At 30.6% G+C, this 6,422-nt stretch overlaps 1 long non-coding RNA gene across 1 annotated transcript; it reads right to left on the bottom strand.

The window, feature by feature from the left end:
* Window positions 1–1,137: 1,137 nt before the first annotated feature.
* Window positions 1,138–3,026, bottom strand: LOC117132153. The gene is made up of 2 exons (XR_004455654.1): window positions 2,004–3,026; window positions 1,138–1,516 (listed from the first exon to the last, which is right to left on the bottom strand). It is a non-coding gene; the product is annotated as an uncharacterized LOC117132153 (long non-coding RNA).
* Window positions 3,027–6,422: the final 3,396 nt, after the last annotated feature.

Here is a 6,422-nt window from a genome sequence, read left to right on the forward strand (position 1 = left end):
CGGGTATTTGTATACTTCGGGTCGGGTTCGGGTATTTTTAGTTCGGTTTCGGTTATTTCGGATCGGGTTTGGATATTTAGATTTTGAAAAAAAAATTAAATTTTTCATTTCTTAAATTTCTTGTATTTAAGAATATAAATTTTACTTAACTTTTTTTTTATTTTTAATAGATTAAATGGTTAATAGATTTGAACATAACATTTTAAAACTAAAAATGCATTAATTTAGTTATTGTTTTAAAATTTTGGATGTAACTTTTTGTTAATTTTTGAAATAAAAAAACTTGACATGCTTTTTAAGTGAGTACCAAATCATTTTTTCCGTAATTGCATGTATATCATATGAACTTAAAGTATGTGTAGTATTAATATAAATATTTTATATAAAATAAGAGATGTAAACTAGAAATATAAGGTTAATTATACATATGTTCGGTTATCTTCGGATATCCATTCGGGTTCGGATATTATCCATTCGGGTTCGGGTATCCAATCTCGCCTAATTCAATACCCGTTCGGGTATTTTGCTACTTCGGTTCGGATTTCGGTTCGGGTTTTTCGGATCGGGTTCGGGTGCCACTTCGGATATCGGGTAAAGTGCCCACCCCTAGAAAAAGTGATAGGAGTTTGATTTGGCGTGATCTTATGAAGTACAATCCTAGGTTACTATTTAGAAGTAGGTCTGCAGCTATTATATTTTCTTTCCACTAGTTTTATTAGGTAACTGTGGAAGGTACACTAAACATATGAAAAAATTCGGAGGAAGTCTATGTGTAGATGATCAAGTATGGCATTGACCATACAATGTTAATATTAGTTTATATTGAATGTTAATATTTGATCTTATCTGATAACTGTAAACTTATGTGTTATTTTAATAGTTGACCTGCAACCAAAGTCAGCATCTATACTTGATTAGATCAAGCTGGAGATTACATGACACATGCACCAGAGGTTTACACACTTGGATCTCTAAAACATAGCACCTCCAAATACAAAGTGTTATCCTGGTAGGCCAAAGAAGATAAGAATTTTGTCAAATTGTGAAGAAGTGTTATCATAGGTGATTGTATACAGAACAGTTAGAGTAGTAAATATAATTGTTAGTTGTTAAGTATTCATATTACATGTTAACATCTTCGGATAATAATAACTTCTATTATCTTAAGAAACTGGTGAGATATCATTACAAAATTGGATAACTTAAGCACGTAAGGATCACTGCAAAATCATATATATATATTATTTAAAGTTAGAGACTACTGAAAAGGTTAACGTCTAGGTTATAATGATAACATTAATAAAGTACGCTAAAATTTGAAAACCGGCTGGCTCTCTCTTTCATTCTTCTCTTTGGCTTCTTTTTCTTTTTGCTTCTTCTCTGCTCTCATACGGGTTAGAACAGCTGCACTGAGGCCTCGAACAAGGTTGACAACAGTCTCGTCTTCGATTTTGTCATCCCAAATCAGGTCATCCGGGAAGTGTGTTGTATCCTCAATCATGGATATCACCTCAGTCTGTGAACACAAACAATCAAATCAACTACACTTTTTAAAGTAGTGGCCACAAGCAGGATAGTGCAGCATAATTCATTACATTTGGCGACTACTACACATGATAATTATTAGCCGTAATTACTTATCGTATCAGTTACCATTCATAATAGTTTTCATTTGTTAGCCTTTAACACGCAACATGGAGCAAATTAAATAACTAGCGACAATAACGGTTAATTATCTCTTCTACAGCTATTTTCTGTTACGTTCATCCATTAGCGTATCTCTGCTACAGCTATTTTCTGTTACTTCACCTAACAAAATATTTAGTGGTAAATATATACGATAGGCGCTGCATCATTTAGTAACTATGACATTATAAGGGTATCGGCTAATCTAACATAAAGACTAACATCAGAAGTAGTTAACCATTTTTGAACATTGATGCTGGTAAGATCTTTATTTACATTTACAAAAAAATATTAGTCGTTATTATACAGTTACTAACCTTAACTTATTCATCAAGGGCTTTAACGTGTGTTGGGTTTATGCAATATCAAACTACTGCTAGAGGTGGGGTTGGTTTAGAAACATCTGGCTCGTCTTCTTCGTCAACTTGAAAATCGTTGCAATCAGACTCTGACTCGGAGTCTTGACTTAATCAACACAACCGGTTCAACCTGTGGAACAACCTCTTTAATCTGAGGAACTGCCACCATAAACACAAGCTGAGTCGCATCCACAAATCCGGGCAACGCAACGCTAGTTTGAGAAAGTAGAATCTCGTCTTTCTTCTTGATCCCGATAACTAGCATTTCGAACAAGATCCTACCCCATGGACATGCCAGAAATTCTTCCAAATCTCGAATTATTTCAACATGCTCTTAGATGATGCAGGGTAAAGAGGCATGAAAGGTTTTGATTCTCTAGCTTCTCTGTATCAGAGAAAAAAATGAGAAAAAAATAGAGATTGTTGAGTTTATGAAGAAAGAAACATGAAAGGTCGTGACTTTTAACACAATTGGTAAACTACTAATAAATGTAATTGTTGCCTATTTATGTACCCTCGGCGTCATTATGACTAATAGTGAAATCCAGTGCATGGCGTGTAGTATAAGGTCTTAGGTTCTAGTCTCTGACAGAAAATCAAAAGTACATATAGGTGATGAAGTTGTGTAGGGGTGTTTTGGTATTAAAAAAAATTTAACAGTGTCGGGGGCATTTTACTAATTTCTACAATTTCTGTGTGTATAGAGCCTAAATACTCTTATTTTTATTTTATTTTTTGCTTTCTTATGAGTGTACAACAAATTCATCCATGACATAATTATATTAATGTTATATAGGTAAAAAAACTCGGATGAGAAACTTTTCCTTTATATTATTTTCCAAACACGCTTTTTGTACTCTTTTTTATTCAGTTATATATATATTTAGAAATTGTAATCATTTCGATTTAGGGCCTGACTGGTTCAACCGCAGCGGTTGCGGTTGCGGTTGCGGGAGTTTGCGGATGCGGGTGGTTGCGGTTTCTAGCGGTTTTAAGAGATTTGTACGACTGGTTCTGCGGTTAGAAATTGGTGCGTTTGCGGGATACTTATGACTGGTTAACTACCAAATGCTGCAGCGGTTAAATAATAAATTAACAATATTTACATTTTATACAATTATAAAAATATCAAAAATAATAATATTATAATAAATATAAAATTTATATTTAGAAAGTTATAGTTTAATTTTTTTTAAAATACAGAAAATATTTTTATTTTAAAGTTTTATAATATTAATTATAATATAATTGATATATTTTAGCATTTTTATAATTTCAATTTATTTTTTTTATTGAATTTTTTTATTTTTGTATTTATATTGTTTTGGAAAAAAATAATTTTTTTTATCCTTCCGCAAACGCCCGCAACCGCAAACGCTAGCTGGAACCAGCTTTTGAATTTATGAGGTTCAGAGCGATTTGGAGCGATTTAGAGCGGTTTAGAGCGGTTTGAGCGATTGTTGCAAAACGCCAGCAACCGCTATCAACCGCAAAAGCTGCGTTTGCGGGTGGTAGCGGGAAAACCAGTCATACCCTTAATCTTTATTTTAGTTGTTCAACCCTACAAAATCAAATATCACAATCTATTGATTTCATTGCATTGGCTAGTACGCAAAATGCTACTCGATATCGTAAAAGATGTTCAATTAGTAAAAATCAAATATTCATTTTATATTGCAAATAAAGAGATTCAAGCCACTTGTGACTGGTCCCACATTGTCCATTGTCTTGTATTTTCTCACCAAACAACACTATAGGCATAGGCCATATTCTCTTATGGACAACTTGACCCCCCCATGGTGGCCACCATCACGTGATGATTGATTCCTTTTAATATAGAGAAGATTTTATAACCATTTTTTAGTTTTCTAAATAGTTTGAATCTCTTTATTTGGTGATTTTATAGTCACTTTTTGGTTTTCTAAATAGCTTCAAAAATCAAAGTGAGCAAAATACGTATCATTAAATGGTGAAATGACAATTCTATACTCATTTATAATTATAATTAATTACTTATTAAATAAAAATAAATAAATATTAAAAATCAAAATAATAAAATTGAAAAAAATTGAAACTATCTTAAAAAATTTCTTTCCATTTTTTTTTCTGGAAAAACATTTTTTCTTTAAAAAAATTAGGAAGACTTTTATGAACATGTATTATATCTTCATGAATTTATAAAAATTCTCAAATTCATGAATGTCTTCAAAAATGTATAAATAGACTTATCAAATATAACTTGTATATATATTTAGGAAGTTCTTCTAAAATATGAATGTTATATTCCTGAATTTGATTTATATGCATATTTAGAAAAATATGAATCATTATATTACAATTTTTAAAAATTTACGAAGATGCTTTTAAATATGTATAGCATCCTTATACAATTTAGATATCAAATACATGACGATATTCCGAAAACTTTAAGAAGGTGTTATAAAAATTTAATAATATTAAACTTTCAGAAAATATTATAAATATTTAATAAAATGAAAAAATTTAGTCTATTACTCAAAATAGAAATAGTGTAGAACCAAAATAAAACAACCATCATAAGAAGTTCTCTATAAAAAGATTTTGTAGTTCTAGGAATAGAATCAAAAATTGCATTTTATCTCTAAAAGATATAAAACTTCTTGAATGTTTGGAATGATCTTCGAAAAGTTGTTATTTTTTTAGCTTTATTGACAAGTTTGGCAATGGCTGAAGTTTTGAAATTATAGTGATCAAATTAATCCAGATTGAATATCCATTTAAATATCTTTATTTACAATACAGAAATGCAAAACTTAAATAAATATATATGCAATGCAGTGACATCGACATCAATAGTTGTAACTTGATGAGCTGTTTTCGGGAAATCGGCCAATTCCTACATCAACAAGGACCAACGGTCCCGATCAGTACATAAACATGTTACCTGTGCGAAAACATACTTCAACTACTAGAAAGTTTAATTTTCATACGCAAACTTTCAAAATTTAGTTTTATCATACATTGACTTAATTTCCGTTAGTCAACCGTTGAGCTGTCGTTAACCCGTAACAGAAAATCGGCTAATTCCTACATCAACAGTGATCAATGGTCCAGATCAATACATAAACATTTCACCTGTACAAAAACATACATCAACTAATACAAAATTTAAATTCAATACATGAACTTTCGAAATCTGTTTTTAATATACACTAAAGCTTGACATGCGCGTCCGTGCGGATATATATAAATTTTTGTTAATTATTATGTTCCTATACATAAAAACCAAAGCCATCCGGATCTGAAAGACCCTATTCGAATTTCACCCAAAATTTTATAATACCCGAACAAAGCATAATTTCAAATAATGTTATAAGGAAAGAAAAAATGTAATAAATCTTTTGAAAATAATGTTAGTTTTATTTTGTAATTAAATTTAATAAAATAGATTTACCTAATTTCCACTAGTCAAATAATACCGAAAGTAAATGGTATGTCATGTATTGATTAAGTAAAGTTTTTTATTGTATTATGTGATAATTAAACCATAGTACGTAGTAATTGACAGAGAGAAATGAAAATGTTTAGCTTATCGAAGAAATTCTCTTTTCTCTTTGTTCAATTTTTCTTCTTTCATTTTTTTGGTGTTAGTGTTTTCTGTTGTCGTAAAAGTTGAAGAAAAAATTAAAGAGAAAAACTAACTAATAAATTACACACAAAAAAATCGTTTGACATACATGATTTATTTTTCTCATTCAATTACCGCGTAATACAGTTTAATTACCACATAATACATTAAAAACCTTATTTAATCAATACGTGACAGACAATTTATCTTCGATATTATTTGACTAGTTGAAGTTAGGTAAATATCAAGCTTTAGCGTATGTTAAAACCAGATTTCAAAAGTTCATGTATTGAATTTGAATTTTGTATTAGTTGATGTATGTTTTTGCACAAGTAAAGTGTTTATGTATTGATATGTATCATTGGTCCCTGTTGTTGTAGGAATTAGCCGGTTTTCTATTACCGGTTAACGACAACTCAACGTTTGACTAACGGAAATTAGGTCAATGTATGATAAAACCAAATTTTGAAAGTTCATGTATGAAAATTAAATTTTGTACTAGTTGATGTATGTTTTCGCACAGGTAACATGTTTATGTACTGATCGGGACCGTTGATCCTTGTTGATGTAGGAATTAGCCGATTTCCCAGCTGTTTTCTATAGTAATCACACATTTTTTTTTAAAAAAAGCCATAAAGTATCTAAAATGGCAAGAACATGTTGGCCAGAGAATAAAACCAGAAAATTAAAGGGCAAACACGTCATTTACACGTTGATGATGGAAAAAAAATCTGTAATAGTCGGCACCTGCAGCAGTATAAAAGGCTTTA

The sequence above is a fragment of the Brassica rapa genome, chromosome A02 (assembly GCF_000309985.2).
Source record: "Brassica rapa cultivar Chiifu-401-42 chromosome A02, CAAS_Brap_v3.01, whole genome shotgun sequence".
Classification (NCBI taxonomy): Eukaryota; Viridiplantae; Streptophyta; class Magnoliopsida; order Brassicales; family Brassicaceae; genus Brassica; species Brassica rapa.